Consider the following 25,800-nt stretch of genomic DNA (forward strand, 5'->3'; position numbering starts at 1 on the left):
ATGGAGCCTACAAGAACAGCCAGTATAAGTTTGGAAAGACAGGTGGAGGGGAAAAGACCTACAGGAAGACCTAAAACCCGATGGATGGACATGATCAAAGTTGATCTAGTTACCAGGGGATGGACAGTGGATGATGTTCTCCATGACAAGTTGTATATGGACAGGAAGAAGTGGAAGAGGCTCATAAACAGTACCCGGGAAACTGGAACTGTACAATGATGATGATGATGATGATGATGATGATTATTATGCTCTCCTACATTACAGCAGGTATTCATTGATAAAACTGTTTAATTTTCTGCAGCCAATATATCTCTATAAGGCTTTACAACTACCTAGCTGATCAGAAAATTATCTGTCTGGCTACCTATAATGTATCATGCTGATGTAGAAATAAGGTACTAAAGAATATTATCTTCAAAAGAATGAAAAAATTGATATAATTTAAAGCTACATTGAATTAGTGAAGATCCTATTAATTTTAAGAAATGTGCTGCAGTAAGTACATACTGCCAATAATTTGCAAGGTTTTGTATTTTCCTGCAACTTGCCATACTGCATTGACATACTGGGAATATTGTCATAGGACTGACTCCTAAAATCTTTGTGTCACTACTGAGTTCTATAAAAGTTTTGAAAATGTTCTCTTAACTTCATGATAAGCCAGTGATCATTGCATTCGGTTATCACACTCCCTGCTGAGATAAGAAAAGCATTGTTGGTCATTGTTCATCTTATGCATAATTGATAGGAATAGCAAAATTAAAGGGAAAATAGGATATATATTAGACCTCACAGTAAGATTTGAAACACACCCTCACTAACCAGACAGAGTGGACAGAGAAAATAGTCTTTTTTTTTTTTTTTTTTTTTTGCTAGGGGCTTTACGTCGCGCCGACACAGATAGGTCTTATGGCGATGATGGGATAGGAAAGGTCTAGGAGTTGGAAGGAAGCGGCCGTGGCCTTAATTAAGGTACAGCCCCAGCATTTGCCTGGTGTGAAAATGGGAAACCACGGAAAACCATTTTCAGGGCTGCCGATAGTGGGATTCGAACCTACTATCTCCCGGATGCAAGCTCACAGCCGCGCGCCTCTACGCACACGGCCAACTCGCCCGGTAGAAAATAGTCTACCTACCTGCCTACAGAGGCATATTTTATGAATAAATATGAGCCAGACGACATAGAAGTGAGGAGTCTCATGAGATCGGTGCGAGAGGAACAATAACTAAGAAGATGATAGAGCTGATGATGACCTTCAACATCAGTACTAAGGAGTTCATCGAATGGGGGCTGAAAGCTACTCTTTTGTCAGAAATCGCCCAGAACAAATCGAGCTGCTTTTCTTTGGATTTTTTCCAGTTCTTGAATCAGGTAATCCTGGTGAGGGTCCCATACACTGGAACCATACTCTAGTTGGGGTCTTACCAGAGACTTATATGCCCTCTCCTTTACATCCTTACTACAACCCCTAAACACCCTCAACCATGTGCAGAGATCTGTACCCTTTATTTACAATCCTATTTATGTGATTACCCCAATGAAGATCTTTCCTTATATTAACACCTAGATACTTATTAATATTAATATTAATATTCTGTTTCCTAGGAGTACCCGATGAGTCGGAAAATAACAATTTACTACACTGGCGGCGGAAATATCTATCTGACTTGAAGGCAAATTTTTCCTCCAAGCCAGAAGAGAAACAATCAATCAATCAATCAATACTGATCTGCATTTAGGGCAGTCACCCAGGTGGCAGATTCCCTATTTGTTGTTTTCCTAGCCTTTTCCTAAATGATTTCAAAGAAATTGGAAATTTATTGAACATCTTTCTTGCTAAGTTATTCCAATCCCTAGCTCCCCTTCCTATAAATGAATATTTGCCCCAGTTTGTCCTCTTGAATTCCAACTTTATCTTCATATTATGATCTTCCCTACTATTATAAACGCCATTCAAACTTATTCGTCTACTAATGTCATTCCACGCCATCTCACTGACAGCCCGGAACATACCACTTAGTCGAGCAGCTCTTCTTCTTTCTCTCAATTCTTCCCAACCCAAACATTGCAACATTTTTGTAACGCTACTCTTTTGTCGGAAATCACCCAGAACAAATCGAGCTGCTTTTCTTTGGATTTTTTCCAGTTCTTGAATCAGGTAATCCTGGTGAGGGTCCCATACACTGGAACCATACTCTAGTTGGGGTCTTACCAGAGACTTATATGCCCTCACCTTTACATCCTTACTACAACCCCTAAACACCCTCATAACCATGTGCAGAGATCTGTACCCTTTATTTACAATCCTATTTATGTGATTACCCCAATGAAGATCTTTCCTTATATTAACACCTAGATACTTACAATGATCCCCAAAAGGAACTTTCACCCCATCAACGCAGTAATTAAAACTGAGAGGACTTTTCCTACTTGTAAAACTCACAACCTGACTTTTAACCCCCTCTTCACTGCTAGTTTGGAATAAATTGAATGTAGAATTTAATAAAAATGAAAAGAAAGAAGCTTTTCTTAATAAACGGCTCTTTTTAGAGTTGAATTTTGAGTTATTTAGTGAATATTGTGGTGCTATAATTTGGAAAAGGCCTAAATTGTTATTCTAGACCAGGCCATACTACTACTACTACTACTAATACTACTACTGTTACCACCACTAAGTGAGGCTCTGCCTTAAGTATGCACACTGCTCATTCAAAACAGCACGTCAGAGTAGGGATCGAATATCTGAAATACTATGATGATCCAGTGTGTTACGTACCAGCTGTATCAGAAAATGTATGAACCAGAGGAATGACTTGCTAAAGAAGAAAGTTTTCTAACTCCCCGGCTATTTCCCGCCAATATTCAGTCAGGCTGTTATACTCGGTACGCAGTAGTAATCCCATCTATCGGAGTTGAGAGGCAGAATAAGAGACAAAGAATATCACAATAAACAATGGTCAATGTAATGTTATTGTTGATCAACATTATGCACTTTCGATATTATAGGCCTTCACATTTCGTTTTCTTCCGACTCTGAAATACCACTCTTATCACTCTTATCGGTACGGTAAAACTGAATAAAAAATAAATGATCGGAAATTGTATTCTCTATAACTTTTTTATATAGTTCTTTTCGATAGGACCAATAATATTGGTATTTAAAAATTACATTTTAGGCACCTTCCCCTAAACTACAATTTCATCCAGGATGAATAAAATTATTTATAGCTTAGACCGTAGTTTCTTATTCCCCGACTCTATACACCAATTTTCATTAAATTCTGTTAACCCATTTTCTCATGGCTCGGCGTTGATATGGACTTGGCAACAAAAATACAAATTCATGAATATCTGTGTTATCATAGCCGGTACGGTAAAAATGTATAAGACATAAATGGTTTAAAATTTAATTCGCTATAACTTTGGTTATGTAGTATTTTTTGATACAACAACTAATAATATAAATATTTGAGGATTACATTTAGGCCTTCCCCTAAACTACTATTTCACTCAAGGTGAATAAAATTATTCTTAGACTAGATTGTAGCGACGTATTCCTCGATTTGCATACCATTTTTTATGAAGATAGGACTACTAAAAACATAAATACTTGATGATTAAATTTTAGGCCCTCCCCTAAACTACCATTTCTATTAGCGTGAATAAAATTATTTATAGCCTAGATTGTAGCGACTTATTCCCCGACTTTGCATACCGATTTTCATTCAATTCTCTTTGGCCGTTTTCTAGTGATGCGTGTGCATACAGACAGACAGGCAGGCAGGCAGGCGGGCAGACAGACAGACAGACAGAAATTACGGAAAAGTAAAAAATGCATTTTCTGGTTACTGTGGACATGACCGATACAGAAATACCATTATTTTCAAATTCTGAGCAATGTACAGACAAAACTCTTATTTTATATATATAGATGAAGTTGTTTTAGAGCATATTTTTTCTCAGGCAGCCTCCAAGTGGAGGAAGATTTTGAAAATAAAAGAATATTTAGGTTCAAGCTAATGAATAGTACCTGTAAATACTAAAGTGAATTATCAACCAAAATGTTTTTGTTTTTTGTGGATAATCTGATCAGCCCAGGATCCCCACACCTAACACGATGTATGATACTAATTTTTTTTTCTACTGTTAAGGATGTTGTTTGGAGAGGAGACAGGAGGCCATTTTTCCATTATCTATCACTAGCTGAAACATTATGCAGCATTTGGGATTTGGGTGGGAAACAAGAAGGAGAATTTTTTTTTTTTTTTTGCTAGGGGCTTTACGTCGCACCGACACAGATAGGTCTTATGGCGACGATACAAGAAGGAGAATAGACAAGTATTTGTGCATCAGATTACTACTATGTCAGTACCTAACATATCAGTGTATATAACCTGGATCTATTCCTGCATGCTTACCATTAACAGCTTTATGGACCGACGTTGAAGTGCAGTGAATTAATTGGCTGAATTAGTGATAGTTTACTTTTGTAGTGCTATTAATGGGATTTCTGGAAAGTTTAAAGAGTACTGTTCAGATTAATATGAAAATTCATCCATTATGTGGTCATCTTCTACATCTTGTGCTGTGTTTTGTCTCTGATGAGGTTATGTTATTATTCTGCTTGCCGTAAGACAATGAGTTTGCAATGAGTGCAATGCTCATAGACCACTGTTCTCCTCAGTAGATGCACTGGAACTATGTGTCCTTGATGTTGACTGATGTCACCAAATTATTAGTTTCCGAGTTAGTTGGCCCCAAGGTTCTGGTTGCATAGCTCTGAGCTTGCATTTGGGAGATAGTGGGTTCGAATCCCACTATTGGCAGCCCTGAAGATGGTTTCCTATAGTTTCCCATTTTTACACCTGGCAAATTTAGTGGGGCTGTACCTTTATTAAGACCAGAACCGCTACTTTCCCATCTATGCGTTGTTGAGAACTTTTGATGTGTTAGTGGAACATTAAACCAACAGCAAAAGGGAAAACCATGTTGGTTTTTTGAATTTATCTGTCAGTGGCTCTCGTTTTTCACTAGCTGCCCATCAAATCTTCATTTTCATATTTCTTCTCCTAATTTACTTCATACTATTGCTTCTGGCAGTTGACATTAATTTTTAATAATGTATTGTCATATTTCATATTCACCTCAACCATCATCTTCCACAAACTTCAAAGGTGTGTCGCTATAGTTGCAGTCATTGGGGACTGTGTTTTCTCTTTCAGTCCCAGTTCCTGTGTTCCCACATGACTTCAGATATGAAATCAAGTTCATGCTCATAAACAAGTTATCAAAGTAGAAATCAAAATGTAGCCCCTAGATCTTGTCAAGAAATTTGTTTATCAAGTGAGTCATATCAGATTTTGACTTTCCAGGATGTTTACTAAAATTATCATGAGACCTTGGTCTTTTATTTATAATGTACTTGAGGTATGAATGGATTTAGATTAGAATTACTACAAAGAGCAGCTGTCAAAACAATACCGGCATTAGGGGAGACAATATCATACTCAACATTGCAATCTTCCTCGACTCTGTCTTGGTTTGAAGGAACAATTTCAGCTCCCGCAGCAAGCTGCCTATGACTTACGTTCTCAATAAGCCCTCAATCATCTTCATTCAAAAGGATAGTAGGCTTTAGAGGTTCTCTATAAATAGTATCAATTTCTTCATTTCCCTTCTCTACCTCCATGAGAATTTCTGCTAAGGTCAAGCCCCTGAAATAGATGTGAATCGAACAAATGACTCCATTCAACTATGATTTCCTTCCCATATAAATGAAATAAATTTTTGCCACTTTTAATTGTAGTAGTAGTAATAATAATAATAGTAATAATGGCAATACATATCACATATCAGGTATCTGTGTTTGAATTGCATACATAGCAACGAAGGGTTGTTATGTGAATAACAAACCACTAATACCAAATTCATACATAAGGAACTGCTTTGACAATAGTTCCGCCTAACGTTGCAAACATGCAAAGCCAGGAATGTATATGTCTCACTCACCCGCAAGTAATGAATTTTAAAAGGACTCATGCTACATTCAAACTCTGGCAGATTTACTTCCTGGATTTCCTAAAAGAAGTTAATTATTTCCAAATTATAAAATATGTGTAATATTACATTTTATGGTATGCCATTGTGATAGCTGGAACACACAACATACTTCCGACATACACCTCGTCAACAATTATGAAGTAACTGTTGATTCTTGGAAAACGAAGTACAGCACTACCCTTTACCGAAGTCGTGCACAATTTTCACTCTTGTAGTCGCCCTGCGGGATATCGGTTCAGTCCATAATAAGCTTTCCAGCTGGTAATTCACTGTAGTTTGCTGTCTCACTCTCTCTGTAAACACACTGGTGTAACCCCCAGCTCGCTCCATGCACATTTCCGTGCCACAACATCTCAGCCCAGTTCTAATGCTGAAGAATCAATGTTGGACAGCAAAATCAGTTAAAATAGACAATCTTGTCAAAAAACGTCAATACTAGAGCTATCTTCAGTGCTGCCTGCCTGTGGCCCATCAGCTGTACACCTAAACTCTCTGTGGTCTAAAGATGGCACTTGTCTTCTCAAAGACAACTTTTGGAGAGAACATTGTCAATGATTTCTAAGGGTGATTACTAGGGCTCGGATCGATATGCTCGATAAAATCTCCAGATATGCTCGAAAACCATGTGTTATATGCTCGATAGATATGCTCGAAAAGTCCATTATATGCTCCATTGATATGCTCGAAAAAACCATTGTATGCGGTTAAATATGCAGAATATGCTCGAAAAACACCGTTAAAAACTATAGAAAGGAAAGTGAAACGAAAAAACCAATAACATATCTTTATATACAAGCTTTATTTTCTAATTGTATGTATGATACACTGCGATATACTTGCATTCAAGTTTCAAGTATATATATGAGAAGTTTTCTTATGAAAGTTACAGTTTAAAAGTTAATTTACAAGATGTTCAGAATTAGGCGAGTCAATGAAGTAGATCTGCATTGCTCTGTACAACAAGAATTTTTCTATGTTTTTAGTTTTGAATGATTTTCTTAAATCAATCAATAAAAGTTTCAATGATGAGAACGATCTTTCGACGTCAACTGACTCGAGAGGTAAATACTTGAATGATGCTGCTTCTTGTGTGCAGAGTAGTTTGGAAAATCCTCTGACGGTTCAGACTCGCCACGCAGCATCCTCTCCAAGTCCAACGCTGCACTCCAACCGGGATTTTGAGCCCTGCAAGAACTCCAATTTTTGTTTCACGGTTTTCCCAGTCTCTCCAGGCCACGAGTCGGCTTCTTGAAAGACTCCTTGTATTGTAGCGACCGCGTCAACCAACTCCATCCCTCGCGATTCCAACTTTAAGATGGCCTCAGGAATGACGCTCCTGTAGGCTTTTATGAAAGTCAAGGATGGCATCAAGCCCTTAATTTTAAAAGCAGCCTTAGCTTTCACGATATACTTGCTGTCCGCCTCATCAAACGTATTGATCACCTGGAAAAAATATAAATGAAAAAAATTAGCCGAGGAGAATCACTGAGAAAATTACAAAATTAGACACCGTATGATGGAGTAAAGATAAAAGATATGAAAAGAATGATAGAGAAAACCTCGAAAATGAGAAGATTTTAAACATTTCAACTAGTCTTACCTCTTCAATTGCCATATGATTTTCAGCGTAATACAAGGCAGCCAAGATCCAAGTTCCCCATCGCGTCAATATGGGCTCGGGAGGTAAAGGGAGCTCTGGATGCATCGTCTTGAAGGCACGGACGCGAGAAGGAGCCTTGACGAAAATTTTCTTCACTGAGGAAATGACGCTGTTGACGCTGGATGATTTTTTGCGCAGCTCCTTAGCAACTCTGTGCATTGCATGGGCAAGACAAGTAACATGTAACATCTTCGGGTAGAGAAGCTTGAGGCTCTTCCCAGCCTTAATCATGTAGGGAGCAGCGTCAGTCACCAGTGTGAGTACTTTGCTTACCTCCTCATCTGGAAAGGTTGGCCACGGCAAGCCTGAAACTGGAATGCATGAAATGAAGGGTGAACCATTCAGTTAATGGGATTCTGACATGTCGTACGACTGTAAGAGATATTTAACTATCAGAACTATCAGAGTCTTCACTGAGCATACGTAGAATGCATTGAAATTATAGCCAGACTGTACTTATTCTTCTTTAGCAAAACGCTTGAAAAATGAATTAACAGAAATATACTTACGCAGAGCTGCTTGCACTGTTCGCACAATGATACCATGGTTTGTCAAATTTAGCTCCCTGCACAGAATTAGGTGGCCCTTCCCCGGTTCACTGGGACTGAGTTTTCCAACTATAACGTTGGCCATGTATCTTCCACAACTGTCTGTGGTTTCGTCGATAGATAACCAAATTCGGTGGCTCCCAATGTCGTCCCTGATTGTGTGTAGAACCTGGTGAAGAAAGTACCTGAATGAATATTCTTCGTGGAATGAAGGTATTATCGAGAGATAACCTTCATTACGACAGAGCCAGATCCATGTTAAAATTACTTCTAAATTGTTTAAACGAGTATGCGGAATACGGCAATCGTGCATGAATTCGTACCTTTTCATACTCTGAAGAAATGTAAGTTTTACGTAGGGTCGACTCATGAGGCAACTCTCTTTCTGCAAAGTCCTTGAAGAGAGCTCTAATCTCAGCATGTTCGACTTTGTAGAGGGGTATGTTGGCACTTAAAAACGCCCTACAAACTCTGCCAGAGAACTCGTCTGAGTGCTGTTGCTGATTGAACAAAGGTTGTATCAGCGCTTGTTTCTTCGATTTCCTTTTTTTAAATTCTTCAACTTTTGCTCAGTGTCCACTTGTGGCTTTATGTTGGAAAAATTGAAAACACTTTGAAATCTTGATCAGAAAATAAATAGGTAGGTACGCATAAGTGAGAAAAAATACATTGAATGAACAAAAATAAAGCATTGTGGACTATGAAATTATTTTTCAAATATTGCAGTAGAAATATGAGCACCCTCTCAACGATCCCATGAAAAATCAGCAAATCCAAACGTCAATTTCCATATCGGAAATGTAAAATCTGAGGATCTAACGGGTCTACACTCCGAATTCTTAGATTTATCTCTACTTACTTAGCAGGTAGGCACTGTATGTTGCACATACGGCTTACTTGAAATTTCAACCATTTGACCAGTAATATCTTTAAGAATGTAGATGTGAAAATGTCAATAAGAACTTACCTCTTTTTCATACATTTTGCAGAAAAGAATTTTCTCCTCAGTAGAAAACGAGCCAGGGTCTTCCTTTGCACATCGTCGGAGTAAAAACACTCAGAGATTCCTTAACTTTACGCATCGCGTAGTTAGAAATCACAAAAACTCGATAGGTTCGTACGGATACGATTACGAACTGAGAACTGAGAGTAGAATGCAGAAACTTGACTTGACCGGGTCAGATCTTCCACCACTTCATGGGAAAAGCCACCTAAACAATACTGGTTCCCAAAATAGGCACACCACTAAAATACCTCACATTTCAAAGTGAAAGGATGCTTGGGGCTTCCATCGCTTATCTGACAAGTCGCACTCTAATCTGGCAGAGGCCAATTAGGGTGTGTGAATAACGTCACTAAAGGTTAAAAACCTGCGGTTCTATTATTTGCACCAGATAGGCTTTTCAATAATTATTTCTATTTTAGAATCTTAAGGATGATCAGGGCCCGAATTCGGGGGTGAATTTGAAGAAAAACAAACTATTTAGACGAAAACCACAAAAATATCCATTTATATGCTTCTATTCTGAAAACCGCTGTTTTATGCATTTATATGCTCGATAAATTTAAATTCTGTTGGTCCCAGAGAGATGAAAATACCACCGAAAGGCTTCTTTCAATGTGTACTATTCAGGAAAAATATGCTAATATGCTCAAATCCGAGCCCTAGTGATTACACATCATGTTGATACAAGGTTTCTACCTCAACATTTCGGATCGTAATTAAATTGGGTATGTTGAATGCTGTGATCAGTTTAAAGAAACTCCTTAAATCTTTGATCAATATACCAATTGGTTTTGAAAGTGCTTTCATATGGTGTACAATACAGTAGGGATTTATTATAAAATATGTTTTTCAAAATCCAGTTAATATTTTGATTTTCTCAGAAAGCCATTTGAAAATGTTGAAAATAATCTCAAGTATTGTTTGTACTCCTGTTAATAATACCCCAAATTTTATCGTGAGATTACAGTACAATGGGATAATTTTTGGTAACAGTTCATTCTATGAACAGATTATCAAAAATGGTATCTATCAAGGTATTACACCTCTGAGAAAGCCATCAAACTAATTTTCGGGCAATTACAAGAATGCTCACTCCATTTCAGAAGCATAGTAATGAGATTGCCATGACTCACTGCTGTGAAACTGACAAGTTAGAACTGGATATGTTGGGTCCTGCATAAACTTAGCTTACCTGGACCAGTTTTCTTTCTGTGTTGACTGTGGTCAGGTGACTTCCCTACTGTGTTGATTTCTGATTAACTTTTGGTGTTCTAGGTTCTAATGATTTTAACTATTTTTATGTGTTTTCTCCATCTTTCGAAATGACTGAAGTGAAAAGAAAGAAATGCCCTTAAATTTTGTGAGCAAGAAATATTGAGTGAACATTGGTCTACCCTCAGACTGGATAGTAGTGTGTTAAATTTTCTTTGGCCTATACAGAATGTTAGTTCAGTAGAATAAGTTTCAGTATAATTTTGTTTATGAAACTTAAGTGCTGCAAAGATGGAGAAGGGTGAGATACCTTTTGTTATGTTGCTAAAGTTTGTGACAGCTGCAGAAAACAATTTTGGACGCTTTAAAAAAAGGAGCAAGAGTGTCATTATTCAGCCTCTCCAGATACTGAGCAACATGCAGAGACATGCCATGAAGAATATCCTGATTTTAGTCCACAGTCAGACAGTAACCAGACATTGAAAACTTCCCTTCAAGAAATAGATAAAATCAACCATCGATGCTAAAATTAAAAAGCAGTATTCTACAAAAGAAATGAAGAAAATTTGTTTAGCCATAAAATGTAATATTTTTGCTAAAACAGAGTCGTCTGAGAGTGATGGTAAGATTCCACATGTAAGAATTTAGAGCCTCAAGGCCTCAAAGGCCACCTTCAGCAGTTCAACAAGCAGGGAAGTAAAAATGATTTTGACTTGCTTGCCTGAATCCTGGAGTGTCAGGAAGATAATGTTTGAATATAATGATCCTAACTATAAGGCCCAGCAACCAAAGAAGCTTCTGAAAGATAAGATAGGCATGTTCAAATCAGAAACTTAGGAAAGTCTTCCAGCAAAAAATGGACAATTTGTTCAGTTCTTTTATGAAAGTGATGATATTAGCTGGGTTATGCCTGGTAAAAAAGATTGTGTGTCAGTGAAAGACAGCAGTGGTGTTAAAATTTGCCGGCCCGTGGTGTAGGGGTAGTGTACCTGCCTCATACACGGAGGCCCCGGGTTCGATTCCCGGCCAGGTTGGGGATTTTTAACTGGACCTGAGGGCTGGTTCGAGGTCCACTCAGCCTTCATGATTAGAATTGAGGAGCCATCTGACGGTGAGATAGCGGCTCCGGTCTAGAAAACCAAGAATAACGGCCAAGAGGATTCGTCGTGCTGACAACACAACACCTCGTAATCTGCAGGCTGAGCAGCGGTCGCTTGGTAGGCTAAGGCCCATCAAGGGCTGTAGTGCCATGGGGTTTGGTTTGGTTTGGTTTGATCTTAAAATTGAATTTTTGAAGCGACTAATTCTGTGTAATTTAAGGGAGCCTCAGACAGTAGAATATTTAAAGACAAGTCTCGAAATGTGCAAGTCATTTTTTTAAAATTTGCTGTTCTTCAATCCAAAAACTGTCTTCTCTGGCTGCAGTGGAACACGTGCAATGTGTGTACTATTCATCAGAATGTCAAACTTACGATTGAAAATGCTGGACCTTGTATTTTATTTTGCCAACATTTGTATATACTACATAGAACTACCATCGAACTCAATATCATATAGACTTTGATTACTTTCATTGTTATACTGTACATATGATGGCCTCATTTTAATATTAAGAAACCACTAGCGTATTTTACTATGTGTAACTAGTCTATTGTTATTTCGTTTAGGATAGGACCTTGTACGTGTTTTTTAATATATTCTTTCTTACACATTATGTTCATAATTTCCAACCAGACGTCTAGTTTAATTTTGAGGTGCTTTGATATGACTGATGATGCCCCACATGGAGGGCGAAACATGTCTCCATTTTAACGATGTGTAACTAAAAATGTTAACATCCTGTAATGTATTGAATAGGTTGGAGTTCAATAAATTCTCTTATATTATTATTGAAAATGCTTGGTCGGTTTCATTAACAAGTGGAACAATCATGATTAGGGCCTGGATTTCCATGCAAATACATGTTTTTAAATAAACTGGTTACACATATCAAACTTCACAAATATTCATTTTATGAATTAATGATTCTAAATAATAATTTTTTCCTGCATGTTTGCATGTTTTGGCCTTTTTATGAGAAAATTCATGCATAGTGCATATTTTGAAGATGTATTTAATAGCAAATATTTGGACCTTTATAATGCATAATATGACTTTTCTTCCGACTTTGCCGCATATATAATGTTAAGGTGCATGATAGTGCCTTTTATGAATGTTGGTGTGCAGAATTTGGGACCGCTTTACCAGGTTATACAGTATGTCTATTATCGAGAGGTGGAGAGAATGTATTTGACAACCAAAGTTAGTACATATGGCAATAAATTCTCTTATATTATTATTGAAAATGCTTGGTCGGTTTCATTAACAAGTGGAACAATCATGATTAGGGCCTGGATTTCCATGCAAATACATGTTTTTAAATAAACTGGTTACACATATCAAACTTCACAAATATTCATTTTATGAATTAATGATTCTAAATAATAATTTTTTCCTGCATGTTTGCATGTTTTGGCCTTTTTATGAGAAAATTCATGCATAGTGCATATTTTGAAGATGTATTTAATAGCAAATATTTGGACCTTTATAATGCATAATATGACTTTTCTTCCGACTTTGCCGCATATATAATGTTAAGGTGCATGATAGTGCCTTTTATGAATGTTGGTGTGCAGAATTTGGGACCGCTTTACCAGGTTATACAGTATGTCTATTATTGAGAGGTGGAGAGAATGTATTTGACAACCAAAGTTAGTACATATGGTAGAGGTCCTATAAACCAATTAACCAAGCACTTTCTTACTCAGTTACTGTTATTGTTAGGAATAAGGTGTCCCAGTTATGAATTGCTATAAATTAAACCGTATTGCATCCGGGAGATAGTAGGTTCAAATCCCACTATCGGCAGCCCTGAAGATGGTTTTCCGTGGTTTCCCATTTTCACACCAGGCAAATGCTGGGGCTGTACCTTAATTAAGGCCACGGCTGCTTCCTTCCAACTCCTAGGCCTTTCCTACCCCATCGTCGCCATAAGACCTATCTGTGTCGGTGCGACGTAAAGCCCCTAGCAAAAAAAAAAAAAAAAAAAAAAAAAAAATTAAACCGTAAATTGTGCCTTACTAAATACTACTCAATTTTTCGTCTGTATTAGACAAACAAAACAAAACTTGTATCACACTTCTGTGATGCCACATTACTGAGATAGCACCTTACAAACCTTGGTTTTGCACTGAACCATTTTCCGTTGTTACCCTTGAATCTCCTACCCAGAACTCTCACTTGTCACATGTCTTTGTCATCACAGCTTCAATTTTAGACATCATCATCTGCAATCATAGCACGGAGAAGTTGCTGCGGCAGGTAGAGATAAGGTGAACAAAGTGATCCGTTCGAATCCTGATTTTGAGTTCGTCAAGCTTATAAAAGATGTATTGTGGTGAAAATGCAAAGACGTACAATTTGACCTCACTTTGTCCCAAATGCCTTCATTTAGTTATGCAACTGTCACTTCTTGTGCTTAAGAAAGTTCTGACAGATAAACGGATGAGCTTAAATCAAGACAATTTGGAGAAATCAGTTTTCGTTGGTTTCAAAAGGAACTGAATTTTGATAGTGCATATTTTCCACTATTGTGCACATATATTTTGAGAATTGATAGTGCATGGAAATCTGGGCTCTAATCTTGATATATAAGGACTTCCGTGCAGAAGTGCTTTGGAATCTAGCATCAATCGATTGCCACATGGAGAACTGTACAGCATGTCCTGGGACTGCAAAAAACTCTACTTGAAGGAACGCTTGATAAAAGTGTAATGGGAAAGGTCACTTTCCACCAGTGGATTACTGTTGACAGATGCACCTTGTTAACTATTCAGAAAAAAACTATGCAGAAATCAACATCCGAGTTCATCGATTTCTTCTGTTACAAAATTTCTGCTTTGGTTCGCCATGATTTTGTCCCAAAAACAATAAAGCTCAATCATGAACCATATTAAAGAAAATCTAAAAGATTCAGAATCTGCAGTTCATCTTGATTTTGCAGAGAACTATTCATTTGTTATACAAGATGATATTATCCTATTATTATCCTAATAGCGCCTCACTCAGCTTGTCAAACGGGCCTACAACGCCATAGAACCAATCTATAACAACAATAATTCAACAGCCTCTTCAAACTTCCATAATACTCTTCAATAGTATAAATTATTAAAATCAACGTTTTATAAAATATATTGTCATCGAAGAAGAACACAACAGCTCTCCAACCTTCACGTCAAAAAACCAAATCAACGTTGAGAATTTCCACCCATCATCATCTCTGCAACTTTCTTTATGACTTAATACAAATTAGGCCAACTATAAACATCTGGTGAACTTCTTGTCAACGCAATCTTGCCAAATAAATCTAAAATAACCTACGAACTGTTGACCAATAAATATCACGGACAAATGCATGCCAACGTCATGTAACTTTTGTCAAACAATTGGAATGTTTTTCCTTCATATATTTTTTATACTAAGCTTTATATTTTGACTTATATCTTTTTACCATATATTAGCAGTTATTGACCTATACTTTAAACTTTGACTACGGCTTTAAGCCATCAACTGTCATTTATAGTCACATGACGCCTTCATTTTTAAATGTACTGCTTATGAATCTACCAGTTTTTATGTATCAATTGATTGTATTATATATTCTCATTGAACTGATTTCATATGCCTTCCACTATTTATTAGACATCTATTAATGACTACGGCTTTAAGCCGTACAATCATACGACGTCTTAATCAACAAAGAACTACATATGTGTTTATCATTTTATTAGATCTTTAGTTATTTCAATGAACATTTTATATGTACTACCTATGAATCCACTAGTTTTTAGTATCAATTGAATGTAATGTATATTCTCATAGAACTGATATTTTATGCCTTCCACTATGTATTAGACATCTATTAATGACTACGGCTTCAAGCCACCTTCTTTTACTATAGTACAATCAAACAAGTCCTATTCAACAAAGAACTACACGTTTTTATCAATATATTAGATTTTTAGTTACTTCATGAACATGTTTATAACAAACGTAAATCTTACCTCTCTTATAATCATCAAACACATTTTTGAATATCTTTAACCAGATGCCTGGTAAAATAATAAGGTTTTTGATAATGACTGAGGATGCCTCACAGTAGGAGGCGAAACATGTCTCATCTGAATAATGTTTTAAAGTAAATGCCAACATCTTGTAATGTATTGAATAGGTGGAAATAAACAAAAAATATTATCCTATATACAGTTTACATACCACTTAGTCGAGCAGCTCTTCTTCTTTCTCTCAATTCTTCCCAACCCAAACATTGCAACATTTTTGTAATGCTACTCTTTTGTCGGAAATCACCCAGAACAAATCGAGCTGCTTTTCTTTGGATTTTTTTCCAGTTCTTGAATCAGGTAATCCTGGTGAGGATCCCATACACTGGAACCATACTCTAGTTGGGGTCTTACCAGAGACTTATATGCCCTCACCTTTACATCCTTACTACAACCCCTAAACACCCTCATAACCATGTGCAGAGATCTGTACCCTTTATTTACAATCCCATTTATGTGATTACCCCAATGAAGATCTTTCCTTATATTAACACCTAGATACTTACAATGATCCCCAAAAGGAACTTTCACACCATCAACGCAGTAATTAAAACTGAGAGGACTTTTCCTATTTGTGAAACTCACAACCTGACTTTTAACCCCGTTAATCATCATACCATTGCCTGCTGTCCATCTCACAACATTTTCGAGGTCACGCTGCAGTTGCTCACAATCTTGTAACTTATTTATCACTCTATAGAGAATAACATCATCCCCAAAAAGCCTTACCTCCGATTCCACTCCTTTACTCATATCATTTATATATATAAGAAAACATAAAGGTCCGATAATACTGCCTTAAGGAATTCCCCTCTTAATTATTACAGGGTCAGATAAAGCTTCACCTACCCCAATTCTCTGAGATCTATTTTCTAGAAATATAGCAACCCATTCAGTCACTCTTTTGTCTAGTCCAATTGCACTCATTTTTGCCAGTAGTCTCCTATGATCCACCCTATCAAATGCTTTAGACAGGTCAATCGCAATACAGTCCATTTGACCTCCAGAATCCAAGATATCTGCTATATCTTGCTGGAATCCTACAAGTTGATTCCTAAAACCGAATTGCCTTCTATCGAACCAGTTATTAATTTCGCAAACATGTCTAATATAATCAGAAAGAATGCCTTCCCAAAGCTTACATACAATGCATGTCAAACTTACTGGCCTGTAATTTTCAGCTTTATGTCTATCACCCTTTACATACATACATACATACATACATACATACATACATACATACACACACACATACATACATACATACATACATACATACATACATACATACATACATACATACATACATACATACATACATACATACATACATACATACATACATACATACATTTTCATTATGGACTGTTATTCCTTTAGCATTCAGTCTGCAAGCCTCTGTGAATTTAATAAATGCTGCCATAAACCTCTTTTTCTAACTAGTTCTGTGGCCTCGTTAGTTCTATACCTATTTTCTTTATATCATTAGAAACAGAGTCTACCCATTGTTGTCTTGGTCTTCCTCTACTTCTTTTACCATCTGTGGCTGAGTCCATTATCCTTCTAGGTAATCTGTCCTCCTATTTCGCCTCATGTGGCTCCATTACCAAAGCCAGTTTATGTGTAAAGCTTTATCAATAGAGTTCATTCCTAACTTACCCTTTATCTCCTCATTCTGAGTACCCTCGTGCCATTGTTCCAACCTGTTTGTACCAGCAAATGCTCTCGCTACTTTCACATCTGTTACTTCTAACTTATGAATCCTGAGTCCATCCACTTTTCACTCCCATAAAACAAAGTTTGTCTGAAAACAGACCAATGTAAGGATATTTTTGTCCAGGAGCCGACTTCTTTCTTACAGAATACTCTTGATGGCAACTGCGAGCTCACTGCATTAGCTTTGCTGCACTTTGATTCAATCTCATGTACCATCCTGGGAGAACACAGATTCTAAATACTTGAAATGATCTACCTGTTCCAGCTTTGTACTCCCAACCTGACATTCAGTTCTCTTAAGTTTTTTACCTACTGACATCACTTTAGTATTGGAAAGACTAATTTTTATATCATACTCATTACACCTTTTATCAAGTTCCAAGATGATAGACTGCAGACTCTCAACACAATCTGCCATTAAGAACAAGTTGTGGGCATAGGCCAAACTGCTTATTAATTTCCACCCTGCATCAGTCCTATCTTTATACACAGTTGTTCCTAGGCATTCCCTAGCTGTTAAAACGTCCCTTTATGTCGTACATTCTATTTCTATATACTGAATTTGCTTATGGTCTATTGTTTGGAATTTTTCGTTAATCATATCCATATACTTCTGTCTAACTTTCCTTCTCCTGGAGATTTTCTACCCTTATTTGTCTGTAGATAGATTTGACTTTCTCTGTCCTAGTTCTAGAGATACTTAGTTCACTACAGATCTGTTAGTGGTCTGTATCATCAATAAATCCCTAGAATAGCCACACATTCTTAATAGATTTCTGGAATTCAAAGTTGGTTATTGTCTTGTATGTCCAACCCTTGTCCCGTTTCTCTACGGGGTCAGGTATGAAGTGAGATGAATCTTTATGCAAGAAATCAGCTTTGTTTCCTGTATCAAATCTTATTTACCTTAAATCAATAAAAGTTATTTACCTTAAATCAATAAAAGTAAACTTCCATCTGTTTGATACTGTATATTTTTTTTAAGCAAATTAATTATTTGTAGAACATGTTTCATTCTTTAAAAAAATCTTAAAATAGTACTTTTTAATGCTTAAAGCAAAACTAATTTAAAATAGGTGGGGAGGGTTGTATGGAAGTGGGAAGGGAAGATGGATCTGCTTATGTTGTAAACCAGGGATGGCGAACCTATGTCACCTAGTGACACGCGAACACGATTTCGGTGACACGCCACATGAAGTTTTAATATTCATTTTTTACTGCAGACTGTGTCCGACTCGTTGGCTGAATGGTCAGCGTACTGGCCTTCGGTTCAGAGGGTCCCGGGTTCGATTCCCGGCTGGGTCGGGGATTTTAACCTTAATTGGTTAATTCCAATGGCACGGGGGCTGGGTGTATGTGTTGTCTTCATCATCATTTCATCCTCATAACAACGCGCAGGTCACCTACTGGTGTCAAATAGAAAGACCTGCACCTGGCGAGCCAAACCTGTCCTGGGATATCCCGGCACTAAAAGCCATACGACATTTCATTTTACTGCAGACTATACATATCTCGTGCATCGTATAGTCCTAGTGTTTTATGTATAAGAAATATAGAAAATCTGACCGTCAGTCAGTGAGTGAGTGAAGTTTGACTTGTGTGAAGTAGCCAGTAGAGGGTAATTATTCTTTGTGTATAACTGTTTATTGAATGTCGTTTGTATACGAACCTCACAAACATGTTTTCGGTGCCAAGAAAAACAACAACAACAACAAAAAACCAGAAATTTAGCAATGGTGGTGACCGGCTTCTTCAAGAATAGTGGACACGGGAATTTAGAGTGACAGAAAGAAGCAATAAAGCTTTGTGTTCCCTGTGTTCGAAACCAGTTGTATCCTGCACATTTAATGTAAAGTGCCATTCAAATGTTCGTTACATACCAAATGAAGAAAGAAGAGAGCTCGTTTAACAAAAAATCGAACAGCACATGTATCATATTTCAGGCCAAGCAATAATATCAGTGTGGCTGTTTCCATCTGTCTCACCGCACAGTACAGCATAGGAAACCCCTTTCTGACGTGGTGAGTTCTTGAAAGAGACTTTCTTATTGACGTCCGACACATTATTTGAAGACTTCCAAGCAAACAACAAATAATTAACAGAATTAAAGAAATACCAGCCAGCAGGATGGGGAAGATGTTTTGGAACAATTGAAAGCTGATTGGGATGTCTCCCAGATGTATTCAGCATGCCTTAATGAAAGCACGTATGTGACTTTACAAGCAAGGATAGCTGTTTTTGTCTGATTTCCTTGTTGAAATGTGGTGAGGGAGAATTACTTACAGGGGAAGATATAATGAGCAAAGTGAAACAAGAACTTGTGTTAAAAATGGGGTTTGACTTAAAGAATATTGTGTCTGGTATAACTGATACAGGGTTTGTGAAATTTCTTAAAGAAAAATTTAAACACCCTATTTTACAGTTTCATGGTATATTAGGACCAGGAAGCCCTATGTGCGAATGATGTATGCAGTCATGTGAAAGAGTACTCTTGGGGTAACCAAAATTGTGAACTTCATACGTGCACGTGCTCTAAATAATCGCCAGTTGTCGAAAATGTACACGAAGTGGGATCTCACTATGGCATACCTGTAATGTACAGTAATGTTCGCTTGCTGAGTCGTGGGCAAGTACTCCAGAGGCTTGTCGAGCTCTTGGACGAAATTCACTTCTTCATGATAGAAAAGCAGGAAGAATTTCCAGAACACACGGACCCTATTTGGCTGTGTGTTTGAATACTTTTCCGTTATTTTACAGCAGTATACAATTATATAAATAATGAACTGCAAGGAAATGGGAATACTGCAGATAGATTGTTTGAGATCATAAAGTCATTCTGGAGAAAACTTGAAGTATTTGTCAGGGATTTTGAAACAAAGACATTTAAGTAATTTCCTTCATTAAAGTACATATTGAATTGATGTCAAATTTTTCAGATCAATTAACTTTTGAAGACACAAACAGTATTTGTAAGAAGTATGTGGACATCTCACAAAATTCAAAACAAATAATTTCCAAGAGATTTTCACAATTTTGACATTTGGAATAAACATTATCTATTTTGGTGGTTTCTCTTCCGATATTCTGATGTCAATTCGGCTTCTGAATTCCTTTATATTGTTGATCACATCTGCTGTAAGTCTCATTTCATCTGCATCTCTTTTGACCTGTTCATGGGTGACATTAAGGCCATTTTTATTGACCATTTAGAAATGGATTTGATTGAATTTCAAGAAAGCAGTACATGGGTGAACAAATTCGTACAACTTGGTGAAACATTAGTGAAAATCGAGTGTGCTGTTGATGGTGAATACTCTCCCCAGAAACCAGAGAACTTAATATTTGAACAGTGGAACAGCCTCCAACAAAAGTTTTCGGCCATGAAGAAACTTGCTAGTGCTACTTACTTTGTTTGAGTCAACGTATGCCTGTGACCGAGCTCAATAGCTGCAGTCGCTTAAGTGCGGCCAGTATCCAGTATTCGGGAGATAGTAGGTTCGAACCCCACTGTCGGCAGCCCTGAAAATGGTTTTCCGTGGTTTCCCATTTTCACACCAGTCAAATGCTGGGGCTGTACCTTAATCAAGGCCACGGCCGTTCCCTCCCACTCCTAGCCCTTTCCTGTCCCATCGTCACTGTAAGACCTATCTGTGTCGGTGCGACATAAAACAACTAGCACGTATGCCTGCGAGCAGCTCTTTTTTTACAATGAACTTTGTGAAATCAACAGTTATAAACAGTCTTGTTTCAGACCTAAATGCTTCTAGTGTGTTGCTGAATACAACATGTTATGAATCTAACATAAATGGCATGGCTACTAAGATTCAGCAACAAGTTTCACGCTAAATGTGAGAACGATATTTCACTTAAAGTCCCCTGGCAATATTAGTATCTTTGAATGTTATATCTAGTAATATTTAATGACGAAGTGTGTTACAATGCAAGCTTATTATTCTCAAAACTTGTGTATTTAAATTATATTTACAAGATATAATAAATAAATAAATAAATAAATAAATAAATAACATATTATGGAGCATAATTGATAATTAGGAAAGGAAGTGGGGGGAGGGGGGTAGCCAGTCCTTAACGAAAAATAACAAGTGGCACGGTAAACAGTTGAGAATAATAAACTAGGCTTAAAATGACACTAACTGGAAAAGGTTCGCCATCCCTGTTCTAACCTAATTTAAAACAATTTCCTATTCACTTAACACTTTGAAGACCATGTCACCCCATGTGGGGTGACCGACCCTCATACAAAATATAGTATGTCACCCCTCATGGGGTGACACGGTAGTGTGTCCAGGCCTCTCAACTTTAGGCTGTCGCATGAAATTAGCGCTACCATTCGCTGTTGTATTGCATTGCTTGTTCACGTAAGGTGTTCATAGAGTGCAGCGCATTGCCCATTCCTTTCTCAGCACGCTGTGTATTGCGCAACAGACAGTGGAATTTCTCTGACATTTGTCACCCCATGGGGTAACATATGCAACCATCAGAATTCAATTAATAATGGCAAGGAAAATAATGTGGATTGGAGTCTATTATTGCTTTATTCTTACATACTGGTTGAGATTTAGCACTCAGATGAAATTGTAAACCGGGGCTACGTGTGAATAAAAAAAGTTTCTGCAAACCTGAGAATGTTCCCCAGTACTTGTCACTGGCTGGTGATTTGCTTGAATCATCGCCCGATGCAGCACCGGAATCTTTGCTAGTGTCTTCACTACACAAACTACCATCGAATTCTGACTCGGTAAAGGTGGCATCACATTGCAGATCCTAAATGTCAATATTTCTTGATTCAACACTTGAACCCTTTTCAAGTTGTTCTTTTATCTCTCTATTGGTAACCATGACTTACTCAACACAGAAACACATAACATGAATTAAATTCTTGTCACAAAACTGTAAATTACAAGGAACTCGTTGAAAGGTGCGTAAATCAACAGCTCACAACACAGAGCACAGTGTTCCACAACAACAAAGGTAAAAAGGCCGTCATCCCTACAGGGGCGCTTTCTCTGCTGCATAGTCAACCTAATAACCATATGTCACCCCAATGGGGGGGACACAAAAATAGTAATGTTGAACATAAATTATGTCTTTGATTATCATCTACAAATGAAATTACAAACATCCATAGCCCACAACAACCTGAAAAATGTATATCGCATTTCAGCAGTTTACCACGAAAAAAACAAATGTACACGTCGACGCTAAAGTGTTAAAAAAGATGTTACAAAAGTTTTAGTATATAGCAATTTTGTTCATATCTGGAGGCTTTCTGGAAGGCAGTATCAGCTACTGCTAGACTCCTCCAAGGACCCAGTAGGTTGATGACATATCAAGACTTTGGGGAATATTTTTCATAACACCAATAAGACAGCAATCAGCTTCAGAGGATCCCTTAATAAAAAAAAATTCAAGAGACCCAATTTTACCAAGTTAAATCAAATGACAATACTCACTTCAGAAAAGAAGAGCGGCTGAAGAGAACTGCTTTTTAATTAAGACATAACATTGACACAAAAAAGTCCTTTTCAAAAACTTTTTTAAAATGAACAACTAAGAAAAACATACACATCAGATATGAACAAAATTGCTATATACTAACAATTTTTAACATCTATTAAAGTGAACATGAAATTGTTTTAAATTAGGTTAGAACATAAGCAGATTCATCTTCCCTCTTTTTGTGAAGGAGATAATTCTGTGTAATTTCAGCTAAGTAATGTTATGTAGCTGAAGATGTTCCTAAGGAATGAAACATGTTCTGCAAATAATTAATTTGCTTAAAGCAAATACATAGTATCAAACAGGTGGAAGTTTACTTTTATTGTTTTAATGAATCTTTTTAGCGAGTTTTTATGACCAGATGCCCTTCTTGACGTCAACCTCATCAGAGGAGTTAATGAGATGAAGTGAATGACTTGATATACGATAGTAGGAAGGGTGAAACCTGGTGTTGGCACATAGCCTACACCTGTTGAATAGCACCAAAGGGTCTGCTCAAGGTTTTATGACCCCGTCTGATGGACTAATCACCATCACCAGTGTCCTAGGCTTTTAAGAAAAATCACAAGAATTGTTTTCTTGGAAGAAGAATAGGAAAGCTTTTAGACCATAACAGAAGGGAAACTGTTGCAATATTGTACATATTCTTAATGTGCATGTTTATTTTTAACGTAAATAGAGTTTTTTAGGATCAAATCTTTTGGATTTGGGATTTTTGAAGATCACTGAGGAAGAGAATTGGTCTTTCTTGAAACCATTTTTATGTAATATATAATAAATAAGTTATATATATTTGTGAATGTAATTGTATTGACAAGGCATAGCCCTGTTTTATGGTATTCCATGAAACTCTAGTACATAGACAACACTGTTGTTCTTTTCACCTTTAATCCAGTATGGTATCAGCTTAGAACTTGACATTAACAAAAGTCAATTTCTTTATCACCCTGAAACAAATTTTACAAGGTAGTCCCTTCCATCACAGTCATTGGCAATGCCCTGTATAATATCAAAACACTTTTCTTACCTTGGCAGCCACCTCTTGACAATGTTAAGTTAGATGCTGAATAGAGTGTCACTTCAGATGCATTAGATTGGCATTTAGTCATCTAAAGGTCTTCAATAATCATGACCTCAGTATGTAGAACAAGCTATACATTTGCACTGCCGTTGTAATACCAACACTGAATTACAAATGCAAAAGTTGGAATATTTGCAAAACACATGTAAAATCTCTAGAAAAATACCACCAGTACTGTCTTTGTAGAAAAAGTAAAATGGCTGGATTGTTGGATGAACTGCAGTTTTAATTGTCTGTTGATCAAGTGAAAGTACCTCTTTGGGACCACTGTAAATACCTAGGTGTTAATATAAGGTAAGTTTTTTTTTGCTCAACGTCGCACTAACACATCAAAGGTTTTTAGCAACAGAGTAAGATTTTTATTGAGGTAATCACATTAAGGTGGTTGTTAACAAAGGTTAGAGATTTCTTCATATATACCGGGTGAGTTAGTTTTGCGGTTAGGGGCGCGCAGCTGTGAGCTTGCACTCGGAAGATAGTGGGTTCGAACCCCACTGTTGCCAGCCCTGAAGATGGCTTACTTTGGTTCCCCATTTTCACACCAGGCAAATGCTGGGACTGTACCTCAATTAAGGCCATGGCCACTTCCCATTCCTAGGCCTATCCCGTCGTCGCCATAAGATCTATTTGTGTCGGTGCGATGTAAAGCAAATAGTAATTTCTTCATATAGCAATGAGAGTATTTAGGGTATGTAAAATGGAAGTAAAGAAGAGGGCATATGTCACTGGTAAGGCGACAGTTAGAGTATGGTTTCAGTGCATGGGTCCTTCTACAAGATGATTCGAGAACTGGAAAAGATCAAAAAAAAAAAAAAAAGCAGTACGATTTGCTCTGGGTGTTTTATGATAAAAGAATAGTGTTGCAAAAAGATTCCAAACTTTGGGCTGGGAAGACTTGGTAGACTCGTCGTTGAAGCAGTATGTTATAGATGTTCATTCCCATAGGGAATCTGAAATATTTGTCCCGAACGAGTACATTTATAATACCAACATTGTGGTCCGTTATTGGACATTATAAATTTTCCAGCTAACTCATTCCTGGTTGCCAGATGATAGCCAAGCAGGCATCAATTTTTGGTAAAGAGACAAAGTCTCTCATAGTGCATTGGCACTGCCAGTGGCTCCAAGTAGCCTACGCAGTGGCCTCCACGATATACACTAGCCAGCGTCTTGGTAGGTGTGCTAGGTACCGACTGATGAGCCCAACCTAGCACACGAGGGCGAAACGCTGGCAACCAGGAATGAGTTAGCTGGAAAATTTATAATGTCCAATAACGGACCAATATATTGGTATTATAAGCAGTATGTTCCGAGCTGTCAATGGAGGGATGGTGTGGAATGACATTAATAGACGAATAAGCTAGAATTGAGTTTTTACAGTATGAAAATTAATTTGGAATTCAAGAGGACAAATTGAGGCAAATATTAATTTAGAGGAACAAGAATTTGGGATTGGAATAATTTACCAAGGAAATGTTTGATAAATTTCAAAAGTTCTTTGAAATCTTTTAAGAAAAGAATATGTAAACAACTGATATAGAATCTGCCACCTGGGGGACAGCCCTAATGCAGATCAGTGGTGAATGAATGAATGAAAGATTAATAGAATCAAAATTAAACAAAACAGCATTTGTCTTAAAACAGGAAAGTAGTGTTGAGATTTTGTTGTCAGTACATTTTCATTTCCACTGGTTTATGGCATTAATATATATGGAAGTTAAACAAAAACAATATTGAATTGATTTATTGTGAGCATTATGTGTTGTGTTGTTTGGTTTGTACCCCTTAACATCTTATAGGAATTATACTGCTGAAAAATGAAAATAGCACTCAA

At 37.2% G+C, this 25,800-nt stretch overlaps 1 protein-coding gene across 1 annotated transcript in view; it reads left to right on the forward strand.

Annotated features, from left to right (window-relative positions):
• LOC136856797 (protein bric-a-brac 2) overlaps positions 1 to 25,800 on the forward strand; it is a 673,104-nt gene that overhangs the window by 248,139 nt on the left and 399,165 nt on the right. The window lies entirely within an intron of this gene.

Source organism: Anabrus simplex, chromosome 1, assembly GCF_040414725.1.
Source record: "Anabrus simplex isolate iqAnaSimp1 chromosome 1, ASM4041472v1, whole genome shotgun sequence".
Lineage (NCBI taxonomy): Eukaryota > Metazoa > Arthropoda > Insecta > Orthoptera > Tettigoniidae > Anabrus > Anabrus simplex.